The sequence below is a fragment of the Salvelinus alpinus genome, chromosome 29 (assembly GCF_045679555.1).
Source record: "Salvelinus alpinus chromosome 29, SLU_Salpinus.1, whole genome shotgun sequence".
Classification (NCBI taxonomy): Eukaryota; Metazoa; Chordata; class Actinopteri; order Salmoniformes; family Salmonidae; genus Salvelinus; species Salvelinus alpinus.
The window spans coordinates 42102802-42120322 of record NC_092114.1 but is presented as its reverse complement, the minus strand read 5'-3'; the positions used below and the strand labels follow the sequence as shown (position 1 = coordinate 42120322).

Below are 17521 nucleotides of genomic sequence, written 5' to 3'. Positions count from 1 at the left end.
TGATACAGGTCCTATCTATCAAATTCCTATAGGCGGAATTAGGTATTTTTGACCGGGGTCAAAATGACCCCAAATGACTTGTATTTTTAATAAGTCCATATTGATAAAGAAACACTATACCGTAACTTATATTTATTAAGAAGAAGTTGATTGACAAAGTCATGAAAAAAATCTAAGAATTGAATAAACCACCTTTGGACTATGATCAAAACTGTGCCTCTGGAGTCAGAATGACCCCAGTTAGCAGTAACTAGCAATACAAACACCACACAAACTCAAACAAAATGCTTATTAGGAGGACAAGCCCAATTCAAGAGAACACGAAACGACATAGTTACACTATTAATTGTGACATGAAACTACTCTTGAATACTCTTACGGACAATAGTTGTTAGCCTGATAGTAAATAAACTATTTGAGCTGTTTTGGGAGTTTGAGGGAGATACTGTTAACTTGGAAATTAACTAAATTGAATTCGGGAAATTGGGAGAGAATACATTTACTGACTTGTTGAAAAAATACTTTTTGTGGTTTTGCAACCCATGCAACAATGTAGCATTGTTGACCGCAGAAAGAGTCAGGTAGCCAGACAAAGTGTTTCATGTCTCAGTCATAAGGAAACAGGTGAAGTGGTGAGGGAGCCATTCTAACGACTTTCCGTAGCTTGGAGGGTGGTATGGATTACCAAGTAACTGTCATTTATAATCTGGTTCATGTCAATCATACCAGATTAAAGCACTCACATTTTCCTCAAGGGTTCAACAGAATGTTATAAACTGGGTGGTTCGAGCCCTGAATGCTGATTGGCTGAAAGCCGTGGTATATCAGACCATAGACCGTATGACAAAACACGTATTGTTACTGCTCTAATTACGATGGTAACCAGTTTATAATAGCAATAAGGCACCTCTGGGGTTTGTGGTGTATCGGGCCGTATTGCTTAGTTAGCCTAAGTATCTGGTCCGTTATGTACGCATGTTATAAGTGATAAGCAGCGTCTAGCTGACATGGGGTCGACTCGACACCTGTGTGAATCTTAGAATCTAATCAGGTAATTGTTTTTTCTTGGTTACTAAGGGGCTTCCCAAATGAAAGCCCTAATGCCTATAGTGCACACTACTATGGGCCCTGGTCAAAATGGGATCGATGCACAATCTCAAGCACTTTAAAATGGGCATTCATCTCCATTGTTACTGAGGTAGACATTAGCGTACAATGTCTGCCAAAATCTACACAGCACAACGTAGAATTATTACAAGTATCGAACTACAAGGCAGGTAAAATGAAATATGAAGTCAAGTTTATTGGTGCAACATTTTGAATGCCTGACATCATCGATATTGTTACTGCTGGAAAACATATTATATTGCACGGAACAAGGAAACAGAGATAAACAACAGTAAATTATAGATTCAGACAGTGAATCAGTGTCCTTGAGAATGAATGGACAATGCTTTGGCAACTTTGCATTTATTGTCCCCCTTATCTAATGTTAGCTGGTCAGGGCTGTTTCCTGGACAGCCGGTGTCTAAGGTGGGGAGGGTTATTTTGACACATTATATAAGACCAGGCTCACTTTCAGCTGGAGTCTCAACAACAACCAGATCAGATCAACGATAGCAAACCCAGGATAGTCAACCCAGGACAGCAGTTTCCTCTAGTATCTGGCCCATGAGACACCTCGCCTCTCTGCAATATGAAGTACCTGGTTCTGGGACTCGGCACACTGGCCTTGCTGGCATCCAGCATGGCACAGGTAATGTACTTATTCCTTATTCAGAAATAATAGCTGAACAAGTTTTAAACTCATTAGCATCCCTCTCTCTTAGCAAGGCTCTGCAGGGGGAGAAAGAGAAAGAAACGATGGAGACCTGATTAGATCTAGAGTGTTTGGTGAACTCAACAATTCTGATTATAGCTGATGCAGTATGTTGAAATTTGAGGATCAATAATTTGAGGCTCATTCAATGAGTAAATGTAGTTATAGAACAATGTTTTTATTTGGACTGTTTATAAGCTCAAAAGTGACATTAGGTCAGGGGCGTTCAACCTTTTCATGCCCAGGGACCCCAATCCAGGCCAACAGTCAAACCAGGAGCCCCTGTCTTATATTTGCACCAACATGTTTCCCCATGCAGTTTTAATAACACAAAGGTGGAAAATTGCAATGTTTAAAATGGATAGCCTAAGGGTCAGTAAAAATAATTACTGGGGGATGGGGGGGGTCCAACTCGAGGTTTCATAAAACAAATGCAGCCCCCTCCCCAACATGAAAGATATTTTCACATGACCCTCCCCTTGTACTTTAAAAATAAAACTGCACACCCTCCCCCCTCATTGAATTAACTCAAAAATAATGATTATGACAATACCTGTAGTGACTCGATGTTTATAAATGTGGATATCGAATTTGCCACCACAGCATGCTTTTGTGGCACAGCTGATGCTACGCAGGGCTACGGGCCAGAATGTTGAGGGTTCACCAACCACCACAGACGAGCTCACTCTCCCTGCCTGTGTCATTACACTACAATCAGAGGCGGTTGCAAAAAATTATCAGCTGGGGGAAATCAGATCAATCAAATTTTCAAAATGTTTATGTTATATTTATGATTATAAACTGGGTGGTGCGAGCCCAGAATGCTGATTGGCTGAAAGCCGTGGTATATCAGACCGTATACCATGGGTATGACAAAATATTTATATTTACTGCTCTCCGCGTTGCGTCGTGCATAAGAACAGCCCTTAGCCGTGGTATATTGGCCATATACCACACCCCCTCGAGCATTATTGCTTAATTATACAAAATATATGCACCGAATTAATATACAACGAACAGCCAATGCACCACACAGCCAATAAGAAAACCACATCTGCATACCGATTACCGACTTCGGGCGCTTCAACATCATGATTTGCGGTTTCAACACCACAATCAAATAGACTACGCCTATGTCAATCTCCACAAAAACAAAATACATCCCTCCCTACCTTGTACCCACTATCAAAGGCTTGGCTTGACAATCTCCGAGTGTCATTCAAAAATGTTGGGGTTTTGTAACAGATGTCTCTTTCCATACATTAAATAGCCGGTGCACAGTTTGGATGCTTGAGTTATATTAGAGTGGAGTGGACGAACGTGAGCAGGTAGCCTACAGGAGACTTTTGAAGTAGCCTAATCCAATTTAAACATTGTAACTGGTTGTGTTTAAAACAAAAAGTGAAATGGTAAATATTTCGGCTATTTTGAAGTGTTAGGTTCCAGGTGTGGGAGGAATAGCCACTCGGATCGGCGAGGAGGCAGAGCGCGCATTGAGTTTTCCTGAATAACTGCAGGGATTATATGTGGCCACATTATTCTAGGACAACTTGGGAGAATGATTATCCCCCACAGACAGCGCATCTCAGTATCAGAAGTAAAAAATCAAGCCAGACTGGCCTGCTGCTGTGCCTTTCTAGACCTTATAAACGGTCGAGAGTAGACCCACTCATCCAAATCGAATGGAAGATTCAAATCACAGAGCTTTTCCCCTGTTATTCAAATGACTTTTTGTTGTTGTTGCAGTTTACAGCCTAGAGTAGAATGTTATACTCACTTGAAAAGAATAATGCAATGATTCATTGCATTGTGGTGTTGTAGACTAGTCTAAGTAGGATCATTGTATTATCCCTAAACAAGATCAACAGGGGAGCTTTTTGAGCTGCGTGTCTCATGTCTTCACAGTTCTTTCTTGAGCAACGACATGACACACCTGCATCTCTGCTGCCTATCACCTACTCCCCTTGTTCTTGTGGATTTATATAGAAAACTGGTGCGCCTTTGAATGATTTTATGTGTGGTGTGATTGTTAGTTAGCTTATTGCAGATCTGGACCAACGATCCACCTACCACTATGAATGGTGGATAGAGGGCAGGACAGACAGTGAGACTGGCAGACTATATTGACCTGTGGTATAGTAAGTGTGTGGAAAAGCGTAGTGCAGGCAAGCAGATTAGGACATTTGGCAAGGATGCAAGAAGTTATACAGTAAAACCTGAAAAGTTATATTGTAATCCCCCCCAGTAATTTCAAACGGTCCCTAATTAATTTCAGTTTCAGAATAGACATGGGTAAATTAATGCTTAATGAACATGAAGCCTAATGTAAATAATTCAATTTCATCCAACAGAATTCTACAATAGGACCAACAACCGACCAACAGAATTCTACAATAGGACCAACAACTGACCAACAGAATTCTACAATAGGACCAACAACAGACCAACAGTATTCTACAATAGGACCAGAAACCGCCACAACTGCCACAACCGCCACATGGCCATCCACACCAGTAATTTACAAACGGTCCCTAATTAATTTCAGTTAATAGACATGGGTGAAATAATCCTGAAGTAACATGTAGCCTAATGTAAATACTTCAATTTCATCCAACAGAATTCTACAATAGGACCAACAACCGACCAACAGAATTCTACAATTGGATCAACAAACCTCACCGCGTTGCGTCGCGCATAAGAACACCCCTTAGCCGTGGTATATTGGCCATATACCACACCCCCTCGAGCATTATTGCTTAATTATACAAAATATATGCACCCAATTAATATACAACGAACAGCCAATAAGAAGACCACATCTGCATACCGATTACCGATTTCGGGCGCTTCAACATCATGATTTGCGGTTTCAACACCACAATCAAATAGACTACGCCTATGTCAATCTCCACAAAAACAAAATACATCCCTCCCTACCTTGTACCCACTATCAAAGGCTTGGCTTGACAATCTCCCAATGTCATTCAAAAATGTTGGGGTTTTGTGACAGATGTCTCTTTCCATACATGAAATAGCCGGTGCACAGTTTGGATGCTTGAATTATATTAGAGTGGAGTGGACGAACGTGAGCAGGTAGCCTACAGGAGACTTTTGAAGTAGCCTAATCCAATTTAAACATTGTAACTGGTTGTGTTTAAAACAAAAAGTGAAATGGTAAATATTTCGGCTATTTTGAAGTGTTAGGTTCCAGGTGTGGGAGGAATAGCCACTCGGATCGGCGAGGAGGCAGAGCGCGCATTGAGTTTTCCTGAATAACTGCAGGGATTATATGTGGCCACATTATTCTAGGACAATTTGGGAGAATGATTATCCCCCACAGACAGCGCATCTCAGTATCAGAAGTAAAAAATCAAGCCAGACTGGCCTGCTGCTGTGCCTTTCTAGACCTTATAAACGGTCGAGAGTAGACCCACTCATCCAAATCGAATGGAAGATTCAAATCACAGAGCTTTTCCCCTGTTATTCAAATGACTTTTTGTTGTTGTTGCAGTTTACAGCCTAGAGTAGAATGTTATTCTCACTTGAAAAGAATAATGCAATGATTCATTGCATTGTGGTGTTGTAGACTAGTCTAGGTAGGATCATTGTATTATCCCTAAACAAGATCAACAGGGGAGCTTTTTGAGCTGCGTGTCTCATGTCTTCACAGTTCTTTCATGAGCAACGACATGACACACCTGCATCTCTGCTGCCTATCACCTACTTGCCTTGTTTTTGTGGATATATATAGAAAACTGGTGCGCCTTTGAATGATTTTATGTGTGGTGTGATTGTTAGTTAGCCTATTGCAGATCTGGACCAACGATCCACCTACCACTATGAATGGTGGATAGAGGGCAGGACAGACAGTGAGACTGGCAGACTATATTGACCTGTGGTATAGTGTGTGGAAAAGCGTAGTGCAGGCAAGCAGATTAGGACATTTGGCAAGGATGCAAGAAGTTAAACAGTAAAACCTGAAAAGTTATATTGTAATCCCCCCCAGTAATTTCAAACGGTCCCTAATTAATTTCAGTTTCAGAATAGACATGGGTAAATTAATGCTTAATGAACATGAAGCCTAATGTAAATAATTCAATTTCATCCAACAGAATTCTACAATAGGACCAACAACCGACCAACAGAATTCTACAATAGGACCAACAACTGACCAACAGAATTCTACAATAGGACCAACAACAGACCAACAGTATTCTACAATAGGACCAGAAACCGCCACAACTGCCACAACCGCCACATGGCCATCCACACCAGTAATTTACAAACGGTCCCTAATTAATTTCAGTTAATAGACATGGGTGAAATAATCCTGAAGTAACATGTAGCCTAATGTAAATACTTCAATTTCATCCAACAGAATTCTACAATAGGACCAACAACCGACCAACAGAATTCTACAATTGGATCAACAAACCTCACCACAACCGCCACATGGCCAACCACTCTCACCACACCAGCAGGAGGCAGCTATGTCTTCAGTTACTCCATGACTTTACTGTTTGGTTCGACAGCCAGCCTAATCATGCGTTCACTATTACATTGAGCGCCACATAGAGGGCAAGAGTCACATTGACTGCACTTTCCTGAGAGTGTTAAAGGCATACTTTGGGATTTTGGTAATGAGGCCCGGTCCCTACTTTCCCAGAGTCAGATGAACTCATGGATACCAGTTTTAAGTCTCTGCGTGCGGTTTGAATAAAGTTGCTAACTTGCGCAATTGTTAACTTCCTTTCAGCTCAATGACTGCTAACGCTAGTTGTTAACTAGCGCTAGCACAATTGCTAATTAGCGTTAGCGCAATGACATGAACACTAGTTAGCATTGGCCTCGCAAAACTACCTCTAACTTCCTTCATACTGGACTCAAAGACATACAAATGGTATCCACGAGTTCATCTGATTCTGGGAAAGATGATAAAGGACACCATTGCCAAATCCTAAAGTATCCCTTTAAAAACCGAATAAGAGCGTAGGAGAACGATCTTTTTCTCTGACAATTTGTGTGTTTTAAAATGACCTGATGGAGGTTTATGTGTGCTCTGTGTATTTCAAAATGTAGAATTAAAACACTGGTTGATAGGATTGCAATGCCAAAAATTGGTGTATATTAATGTTTTATATTCAATCAAGCGGTAAGTTCCTTGATATAGGTCTTTATACAAATGGTAAATTATTTAATTTCTCATTGTACAAATGTTGAAATGTACCCAAATAAAATATTTTTTTTGTATTTCTATTTGACCGAGTGAAATATTTACATATACATTTATTAAAATCCCGATATTTTATCACAGTAAATAGGTTTATCGGAATTACTCTTGCTTTTAATCTTAATATCAGTTCCATTTTTCTGCTTTTCAGGGCACTTTAAGATTTGTGTATAAAAAAAGTCCACCACAAAAGTTCCTTCATAGGTGAAAATAAATGCATTCTAATTTAATATAAGATGAAGTTATTAATTAACAATGAAAGAATTATAAAAATCTATAACATATGATGTGACGTATCAATACAGGTAAGGAAGGAGCATTCAATCAATCAATCAAATTTATTGATAAAGCCCTTTTTACATCAGCTGATGTCACAAAGTGCTGTACAGAAACCCAGCCTAAAACAGCAAGAAATGCAGATGTAGAAGCACGTTGGCTAGGAAAAAACTCCCTAGAACCTAGGAAGAAACCTAGAGAGGAACCAGGCTCTGAGGGGTGGCCATATCAATGCCGTCAATGCTAACATTTCTTTGCTACCTGCCAACTTTACGGTTTTTACTTTTTAATTACCGTTTATAATTGTTCTTTTTTCCTTCGCTCAACTTTTTTCATTCAACTTTTTCACCCCGGACACTTTATCTGGACATGGTTCTATGCGACCTCCACCAGCCGAAGCTAAGTAGTAATATAAAGCCTTTTAATTACAGTCGCTGTACTGTACTGTAATATACAGGAGAACAATCGCCTTATGGTGAGGATAGCCTTGCTGCAAGTCCAGCTTCAGACGCAATCGTTAGGCAGGGGTCATTTAAGTGTAAGAAAGGATAAAACAGCGTCTGTGCCACCAATAAGCACAGATAGTAGTATAAATTCCCTCGCACAGTCCCCACAGCCTGACAATTTTCTCATGGCTTCTGGAAGGAAATGCTGTAGGAATGCTCTACCGGTGTTGCTCATTCAGGAGACAGAAACTACTTAATGTTAGATCCCTCACTTCCAAGCCAGTTATAGTCAATGAACTAATAATCACTGATCATAATCTTGATGTGATTGGCCTGACTGAAACGTGGCTTAAGCCTGATGAATTTACTGTGTTAAATGAGGCCTCTCCTCCTGGTTACACTTGCGACCATATCCCCCGCGCATCCCTCAAAGGCGGTGGTGCTAACATTTTCCATAGCAAATTTAAATTTACCAAAACAAAGACTGTGTTTGTCTTTTCAGCTTATAGTCATGAAATCTATGCAGCCTTCTCAATTACTTTTTATAGCTACTGTTTACAGGCCTTCTGGGCCGTATTGTAATGGCTTTCTTCTGTGGACGAAGGAGAGGACCAAAGCGCAGTGCGGTTAGTGTTCAACATGTTTTAATAAAGATGATACACGTGAACACTACAAAATTACAAAACAACAAATGTGAAAAACTGAAACAGTCCTATCTGGTGCATAGACACAAAGACAGAAGACAACCACCCACAAACCCCAACACAAAACAGGCTACCTAAATATGGTTCCCAATCAGAGACAATGACTAACACCTGCCTCTGATTGAGAACCATATCAGGCCAAACAAGAAACCCCACATAGAAACAGACAACATAGAATGCCCACTCAGCTCACGTATTGACCAACACTAAAACAACGAAAACACAAAAGAACTATGGTCAGAACGTGACACGTATACAACTTTCCTCACTGAGTTCCCTGAATTCCTATCGGACCTTGTAGTCATGGCAGATAATATTCACATTTTTGGGGACTTTAATATTCATTTGGAAAAGTCCACAGACCCACACCAAAAGGCTTCCGGAGCCATCATCAACTCAGTGGGTTTTTTCCAACATGTTTCCGGACCTACTCACTGCCACAGTCATACTCTGGACCTAGTTTTTTCCAGTGGAATAAATATTGTGGATCTTAATGTTTTTCCTCACAATCCTGGACTATCGGACCACCATTTTGTTACGTTTGCGATCGCATCAAATAATCTGCTCAGACCTCAACCAAGGGTCATCAAAAGCCGTCTCAGACAACCCAAAGATTCCTAGATGCCCTTCCAAACTCCCTCCACCTACCCAAGGACGTTAGAGTACAAAAATCGGTTAACCACCTAACTGAGGAACTACATTTAACCGTAGATGCAGTCACACCGTGAACGTCTGTTCCACCTTAGGCAGGAGACGAGGAGCGCCCAGGACTTCGCGCTGGAGTTCCGGACCTTGGCCGCTGGGGCCGGATGGAATGACAGGGCCCTGATAGACCACTACTGGTGCAGCCTCCGGGAGGACGTCCGCAAGGAGCCAGCTTTTCGGGTTGCCACTCTCTCCCTCGATGAACTCATAAACATGTCGATCCGGCTGGACAATCTGCTAGCTGCCCGCGGGTGTTCAGAAAGGGTCCTGTCAGTTCCACCTCCTGGCCCTCCCGCTCCCATACCTATGGAGTTAGGGGGGGCGCATCGAGGGGTACCGGAGGAGGAGGCTCCTCCTGAACCAGCTGTGGTCGGAGAGGACACACTTCCGACCGGTGCTGGAGTAGCCAGTCTGGGAGTCGAGAGGGCAGGCAGAACACTTCTCGGTCACCCCAGGTGAGTCAGCACCAAACTCACCCAGAGCTCCCTGTTGGTCACATGTTTGTATTATTATTTTTTTCTGAGTTTTCTCCCTCTCTCCAGCATAAGGCGCTAGTCAATTCAGGCGCAGCTGGGAACTTTATGTATCGCGGACTCGTCCGTAAGCTGGGGATTCCGCTGGTGCCGATAGATCCCCCCTTCCCCGTGCACTCCTTAGATAGCCGACCATTAGGGTCAGGGCTGGTCAGGGAGGCCACGGTTCCACTGGACATGGTAACGCAGGGGGATCATAGGGAGCGGATTAGTCTCTTCCTTATCGATTCACCTGCGTTTCCAGTGGTGCTGGGGGTTCCCTGGCTGGCCAGTCACAATCCCAGGATTTCATGGAAACAGGGGACTCTCCAGGGGTGGTCAGAGGAGTGTTCAGGTAGGTGTAGGGGAGTTTCCATCGGTGCCACGTCGGTGGAGAGTCCAGACCAGGTTTCCACTGTGCGCATTCCCTCTGAGTTTGCCGATTTGGCTATCGCCTTCTGTAAGAAGAGGGCAACCAAATTACCACCTCATCGACAGGGGGATTGTGCCATAAACCTCCAGGTAAACGCTACACTTCCCAGGAGTCACGTGTACCCATTGTCACAGGAGGAGACGTTGGTTATGGAGACATATGTCACGGAATCTCTGGGACGGGGGTACATTCGGCCCTCCACGTCACCCGTCTCCTCGAGTTTCTTTTTTGTGAAAAAAAAGGAGGGAGGTCCATCGCCGACCCAATCCGATGGAGGATGGTCGTATGATGGAGGACGCGCGAAGAGGGGTGGTCGCTGCTCCTGCTGACTCCATGTATGGGTGCGGGCTTCTGTCATGCAATCTATGCGTAGTGGGTGCGGAGTCAGGCGCAGGAAGCAGAGGGTAAAGAACAATGTTTTATTCCGGTGCAGGGAAAATGGTCACGCCAAAACACCAGGCGCAAATAACAAGACCGGCCCAAAACCAGGACCCAACCAGTCCGGAGGAAAAATAAAGGAAGTCGCACAAACACAAACATGAACAGAGGAAAAATAAGCCCGCACAAAGAGCAGGCGGGCATACCGGCTTAAATAGCCCAACTAAAACCTAAACAAGAAACATGTGTAACCAATAAGACAAAACCAAGAGTAATGGGAAAAAGGGATCGTGGCAGCTAGTAGACCGGTGACGACGACCGCCGAGCGCCGCCCGAACAGGAGAGGAGCCACCTTCGGTGGGAGTCGTGACAAATCCAAAAATATTTGTCATAAGAAACTAGCTCCCTGGTCTACAGAAAATACCTGAGCCCTGAAGCAAACTTCCAGAAAATTGGAACGGAAATGGTGCTACACCAAACTGGAAATCTTCCGACTAGCTTGGAAAGACAGTACCGTGCAGTATCGAAGAGCCCTCACTGCTGCTTGATCATCCTATTTTTCCAGCTTAATTGAGGAGAATATGAACAATCTAAAATTTATTTTTGATACTGTCGCGAAACTAACTAAAAAGCAGCATTCTCCAAGAGAGGATGGCTTTCACTTCAGCAGTGATAAATTCTTGAACTTCTTTGACGAAAATATCATGATCATTAGAAAGCAAATTACGGACTCCTCTTTAAATCTGCGTATTTCTCCAAAGCTCAGTTGTTTGCACAACACTGCCAGGACACAAGATGCAGGCCTCCTTACTGTCCCTAGAATTTCTAAGCAAACAGCTGGAGGCAAAGCTTTCTCCTATAGAGCTCAATTTTTATGGAATGGTCTGCCTATCCATGTGAGAGATGTAGACTCGGTCTCGACCTTTAAGTCTTTATTGAAGACTCATCTCTTTAGTAGGTCCTCTGATTGAGTGTAGTCTGGCCCAGGGGTGTGAAGGTGACGGAAAGGCACTGGAGCGACGAACCGCCCTTGTTGTCTCAACAGAATAAACAGCCTTGGTTTCTATAATGACTAACTCGCCTGGTTCGCTAACAACTTCTCAGATAGAGTTCAGTGTGTCAAATCGGAGGGCCTGTTGTCCGGACCTCTGGCAGTCTCTATGGGGGTGCCACAGGGTTAAATTCTCAGGCAGACTATTTTCTTTGTATATATCATTGATGTCGCTCGTGCTGCTGGTGATTCTTTGATCCACCTCTATGCAAACAACACCATTCTGTATACATCTGGCCCTTCTTTGGACACTGTGTTAACAAACCTCCAAACAAGCTTCAACGCTATACAACTCTCCTTCCGTGGCCTCCAACTGCTCTTAAATGCTAGTAAAACGAAATGCTTGTTCTTCAACCGATCGCTGCCCGCACCCGCCTGCCCGACTAGCATCACTACTCTGGACGGTTCTCGCTTAGAATATGTGAACAACTATAAATACCTAGGTGTCTGGCTAGACTGTAAACTCTCTTTTCAGACTCACATTAAAACCTGTTGGGGATGAGGGCGCTGTTGTGGCTATTTATGCTAATCGTGTAATTTTTTGAAACGGCTTCCCACAAAGTTCTTGATCGTACAATATGCATATTATTATTATTATTGGATAGAAAACAGTCTATAGTTTCTATAGGAGTTGAAATTTTGTCTCTAAGTGGAACAGAGCCCATTCTACAGCAATTTCCCTGACATGGAGTCAGATTCCAGAAATTTTGGCCACTGATCTGGAGTCAGTTAAAAGGCCACTGTTATTGCTATGACTATACGGACACTGCTTACGTCTTCCCCTGGATGTCTTTACGTGATGACGATTTGAATCGGGTCGATTGCACGTTCACAGGCACTATAAATTAAAAAACCCTGAGCCTAGTCAGTCTTTTGGAGCTGCGTCATGCGCATAGAGGGCACCGACCCGCACCTGTTCCAAGCGTTAGTGGAGGGAGTAATATTACTCGGGTCATGTTTCTACTCGTTATGGGAGTTAAAAACATCATAAGGTAGTTAATTTAAAGCGTTTTATAGCAATTTATATCCGTTTAGTGCGATTTTGGGACATTTATTTCTGAAAAGCTGTGAGTTGCTGGGCACGCTTCCAGTTCATCCCGAACGCAGTTGGCATTTCCACATGGCAAGAGGACAGCTTTCCACCAAAAGACGATTGGACCCAAGAAAGGATCCTTTGCCCAAGATACCGATGGAAGAACAGCTCAAAGTAGGACATTTTTATTATGATAAATTGTGTTTCTGTCGAAAAGTGTTAGTGGCTTCGGACGCCATGTTTTTTGACGTAGCATCGCTTGGCGCAAGCTGTATTGAAAAGTAAGGATAATTTAAAAAATGTAATTCCGCGATTGTATTAAGAATTAAATTGTCTATCAATCCCTGTCCACCCTATATTTTTTAGTCACGTTTATGAGTATTTATGTATAAGAGTAGATCACTGTCTAAGTGGCGCACAGACTTTTTCTGACCAGCTGAGCTACATTCCACATTGTCTAACCATGATTTTGGTGGCTAAATATAAACATTTTCGATCAAACTCTATATGGATTGTGTAATATGATGTTACAGGAGTGTCATCTGAAGAATTCTGAGAAGGTTAGTGAAAAAATTAATATATTTTGGCGATGTTTACTTTTATCGCTCACTTTGGCTAGAATCAATGCTGGGCTGCTATGTGCTATGTGCTATGCTAATATAACGATTTATTGTGTTTTCGCTGTAAGACACTTAGAAAATCTGAAATATTGTCTGTATTCACAGGATCTGTGTCTTTCGATTCGTGTATGCTGTGTATTTTTACGAAATGTTTGATGATTAGTAAGTAGGTAAACACGTTGCTCTAAGTAGTTTTTCTATTCCATTTGTGACGGTGGGTGCAGTTGTAACCTATGCCATCTACCTGAAATATGCACTTTTTTCTAACAAAACCTATCCCATACCATAAATATGTTATCAGACTGTCATCTGATTAGTTTTTTTCTTGGTTAGGGGCTATAAATATCTTAGTTTAGCCGAATTGGTGATAGCTACTGGTGTTGGTGGACAAATAAAAGATGGTGGATTATGCTAATGTGTTTTTAGGTGCTAATGTGTACATCTTTACATATTGTGTCTTCCCTGTAAAACATTTAAAAAATCGGACATGTTGACTGGATTCACAAGATCTGTGTCTTTCATTAGCTGTATTGGACTTTAATGTGTGAAAGTTAAATATTTAAAAAAAATATTTTTTTTGAATTTCGCGGCACTGGTTTTTCAGTGGGGGTGGGGGGGGAGTGCCGCTAGCGCCACTCTCATCCTAGACAGGTTAAGCATCTCCAATTCAAAGTTAAATCTAGAATCGGCTTCCTATTTCACAACAAATGTAACGATTGTTCTCCTCCTCGTCTAACCCCACTGGATTAAGGGGCAGCACCGGACTAAGGGGCAGCACCGGACTGAGGGGCAGCACCGGACTGAGGGGCAGCTCCGGACTGAGGGGCAGCTCCGGACTGAAGGGCAGCTCCGGACTGAAGGGCAGTTCATGACTGGCTGACGGCTCTGGCTGGTCATGGCTGGCTGACGGCTCTGGCTGGTCATGGCTGGCTGACGGCTCTGGCTGGTCATGGCTGGCTGACGGCTCTGGCTGGTCATGGCTGGCTGACGGCTCTGGCTGGTCATGGCTGGCTGACGGCTCTGGCTGGTCATGGCTGGCTGACGGCTCTGGCTGGTCATGGCTCGCTGACGGCTCTGGCTGGTCATGGCTCGCTGACGGCTCTGGCTGGTCATGGCTGGCTGACGGCTCTGGCTGGTCATGGCTGGCGGGCGGCTCTGGCTGCTCCTGTCTGGCGGGCGGCTCTGGCTGCTCCTGTCTGGCGGGCGGCTCTGGCTGCTCCTAACTGGCGGGCGGCTCTGGCTGCTCCTGTCTGGCGGGCGGCTCTAGCGGTTCCTGTCTGGCGGAAGGCTCTAGCGGCTCCTGTCTGGCGGACGGCTCTAGCGGCTCCTGACTGACGGACGGCTCTAGCGGCTCCTGACTGACGGGCGGCTCTGAAGGCTCAGGACAGACGGGCGGCTTTGAAGGCTCAGGACAGACGGGCGGCTTTGAAGGCTCAGGACAGACGGGCGGCTTTGAAGGCTCAGGACAGACGGGCGGCTTTGAAGGCTCAGTACAGACGGGCAGCTCAGACGGTGCTAGGCAGACGGGCAGCGCAGGCGGCACTTGGCAGACGGACAGCTCAGACGGCGTTGGGCAGACGGGCAGTGCAGGCGACGCTGGGCAGACGGCAGACTCTGGCCGGCTGAGGAGCACTGTAGGCCTGGTGCGTGGTGCCGGAACTGGTGGTACCGGGCTGGAGACACGCACCATAGGGCTAGTGCGTGGAGGAGGAACAGGGCTCTGGAGACGCACAGGAGGCTTGGTGCGTGGTGCCGGAACTGGTGGTACCGGGCTGGAGACACGCACCACAGGGAGAGTGCGTGGAGGAGGAACAGGGCTCTGGAGATGCACTGGAAGCCTGGTGCGTGGTGTAGGCACTGGTGGTACTGGGCTGGGGCGGGGAGGTGGCGCCGGATATACCGGACCGTGCAGGCGTACTGGCTCCCTTGAGCACCGAGCCTGCCCAACCTTACCTGGTTGTATGCTCCCCGTAGCCCGACCAGTGCGGGGAGGTGGAATAACCCGCACTGGGCTGTGTTGGCGAACCGGGGACACCATGCGTAAGGCTGGTGCCATGTATGCCGGCCCGAGGAGACGCACTGGAGACCAGACGCGTTGAGCCGGCTTCATGGCACCTGGCTCAATGCCCAATCTAGCCCTGCCAGTGCGGGGAGGTGGAATAACCCGCACCGGGCTTTGCACACGTACAGGAGACACCGTGCGCTCTACCGCATAACACGGTGTCTGCCCGTACTCTCGCTCTCCACGGTAAGATCGGGAAGTTGGCGCAGGTCTCCTACCTGACTTCGCCACACTACCCTTTAGCCACCCCCCAATATTTTTTTGGGCTTGACTTACAGGCTTCCTACCGCGTCGTCGCGCTGCCTCCATTCGCTGGTATCCCTCCTCACACTGCGCCAGAGAATCCCAGGCGGGCTCCGGCCTTCTCCCTGGGTCGATCGCCCACCTGTCGATCTCCTCCCACGTAGTGTAGTCCAGATTTTGCTCCTGCTTCCGTGCTGCCTCCTCATTCCGCCGCCTCTCGGCTTTAGCTGCCTCCAGCTCTTCACGAGGGCGGCGATATTCTCCAGGTTGTGCCCATGGTCCTTTACCGTCCAGTATTTCCTTCCATGTCCAGAAATCCTGCGATCGCTGCTGCTGCTTTTTCCCACGCTGCTTGATCCTTGGTTGGTGGGTGATTCTGTAACGATTATTCTCCTCCTCATCTGAGGAGGAGCATGGATCGGACCAAAACGCAGCGTAGGTTGAATTCATAATGATTTATTTAAAGATGAAGACGAACACGAAGAACACTTGATAACTACAAAACAATAAACGACGTGAACAAACCTGAACTAGAGAACATATAACATGAACGCACGAACAGGAAGGAACACACGAAAATGAATGAAAGAACGAAAAGAAACGAAACAAAACAGTACCGTGTGGTGCGACATACACAGACACAGCAACAATCACCCACCAACAAACAGTGAGAACAGCCTACCTTAATATGGTTCTCAATCAGAGGAAACGTAAAACACCTGCCCCTGATTGAGAACCATATCAGGCTAATTGAAAAGAACCCAACATAGAAACACATAACATAGAATGCCCACCCCAACTCACGCCCTGACCATACTAAACAAATACAAAACAAGGGAAAACAGGTCAGGAACGTGATAGAACCCCCCCCCCCCCCCTCAAGGTGCGAACTCCGGGCGCACCACCTAAAACTCTAGGGGAGGGTCTGGGTGGGCATCTGTCCACAGTGGCGGCTCTGGCTCTGGACATGGTCCCCACCCCACCATAGTCAATCCCCGCTTCCGTAGCCTCCTCCTAATGGCCACCCTCCAAATTAACCCCACTGGATAAAGGGGCAGCACTTGACTAAGGGGCAACACCGGAATGAGGGGCAGCACCGGACTGAGGGGCAGCACCGGACTGAGGGGCAGCTCCGGACTGAGGGGCAGCTCCGGACTGAAGGGCAGTTCATGACTGGCTGACGGCTCTGGCTGGTCATGGCTGGCTGACGGCTCTGGCTGGTCATGGCTGGCTGACGGCTCTGGCTGGTCATGGCTCGCTGACGGCTCTGGCTGGTCATGGCTCGCTGACGGCTCTGGCTGGTCATGACTGGCTGACGGCTCTGGCTGGTCATGGCTGGCGGGCGGCTCTGGCTGCTCCTGTCTGGCGGACGGCTCTAGCGGCTCCTGTCTAGCGGACGGCTCTAGCGGCTCCTGACTGACGGACGGCTCTGAAGGCTCAGGACAGACGGGCGGCTTTGAAGGCTCAGGACAGACGGGCGGCTTTGAAGGCTCAGGACAGACGGGCGGCTTTGAAGGCTCAGGGCAGACGGGCGACTTTGAAGGCTCAGGACAGACTGGCAGCTCAGACGGTGCTAGGCAGACGGGCAGCGCAGGCGGCGCTTGGCAGACGGACAGCTCAGACGGCGTTGGGCAGACGGGCAGTGCAGGCGACGCTGGGCAGACGGCAGACTCTGGCCGGCTGAGGAGCACTGTAGGCCTGGTGCGTGGTGCCGGAACTGCAGGTACCGGGCTAAGGACATGCACCTTAAGGCTAGTGCGGGGAGCAGCAACAGGACGCACAGGACTCTGGAGACGCACAGGAAGCTTGGTGCGTGGTGCCGGAACTGGTGGTACCGGGCTGGAGACACGCACCATAGGGCTAGTGCGTGGAGGAGGAACAGGGCTCTGGAGACGCACAGGAGGCTTGGTGCGTGGTGCCGGAACTGGTGGTACCGGGCTGGAGACACGCACCACAGGGAGAGTGCGTGGAGGAGGAACAGGGCTCTGGAGATGCACTGGAAGCCTGGT

The 17521-nt window shown here is 46.2% G+C and overlaps 2 long non-coding RNA genes across 2 annotated transcripts; one reads left to right on the top strand and one right to left on the bottom strand.

The window, feature by feature from the left end:
• Positions 1-1283: 1283 nt before the first annotated feature.
• On the bottom strand, positions 1284-3776 carry LOC139558753 (uncharacterized). The gene is made up of 2 exons (XR_011671636.1): positions 3597-3776; positions 1284-1836 (listed from the first exon to the last, which is right to left on the bottom strand). It is a non-coding gene; the product is annotated as an uncharacterized lncRNA (long non-coding RNA).
• Positions 1583-7069, top strand: LOC139558752 (uncharacterized). The gene is made up of 4 exons (XR_011671635.1): positions 1583-1756; positions 4171-4332; positions 5932-6093; positions 6198-7069. It is a non-coding gene; the product is annotated as an uncharacterized lncRNA (long non-coding RNA).
• The last annotated feature ends 10452 nt before the right edge of the window (positions 7070-17521 follow it).